The sequence below is a fragment of the Littorina saxatilis genome, linkage group LG13 (assembly GCF_037325665.1).
Source record: "Littorina saxatilis isolate snail1 linkage group LG13, US_GU_Lsax_2.0, whole genome shotgun sequence".
Classification (NCBI taxonomy): domain Eukaryota; kingdom Metazoa; phylum Mollusca; class Gastropoda; order Littorinimorpha; family Littorinidae; genus Littorina; species Littorina saxatilis.
This window is the reverse complement of record NC_090257.1, coordinates 33,700,804-33,701,247: the sequence shown is the minus strand read 5'-3', so window position 1 is coordinate 33,701,247 and position 444 is coordinate 33,700,804.

Here is a 444-nt window from a genome sequence, read left to right as displayed (position 1 = left end):
CTGAAAGACAAGCTAGAACGCTAAAATTTTCTGTGCAAATCATGCAGAGGCTACTTGTGTGTGTAAATAAATTTTATGAAGATTGCTTTATTTTTGTTCAATTTATGACGTTTTGTTTGGGTACTCTTTTTTTTGGGTCACCCTGTACAACACTGTTGTCCGAACTGTACTTCAATGGACACGAGTGGTTTCGTGACATAGATCCATCAAGAAATGGTCACTCTGCACAGGAAACAGACAGGATGTTGATTTAATTTTGGTATGAGTCCAAGTCGAGGGATGATCTTACCCTATGTAGAATAAGCCTGGCTAGATCTGAGATGGCAAACTGGGTTTTTTGTTTTGTGTGTGTGTTTTTGTTGGTTTTTACATTTAGTCAAGTTTTGACTAAATGTTTTAACGTAGAGGGGGGAATCGAGACGAGGGTCGTGGTGTATGTGTGTG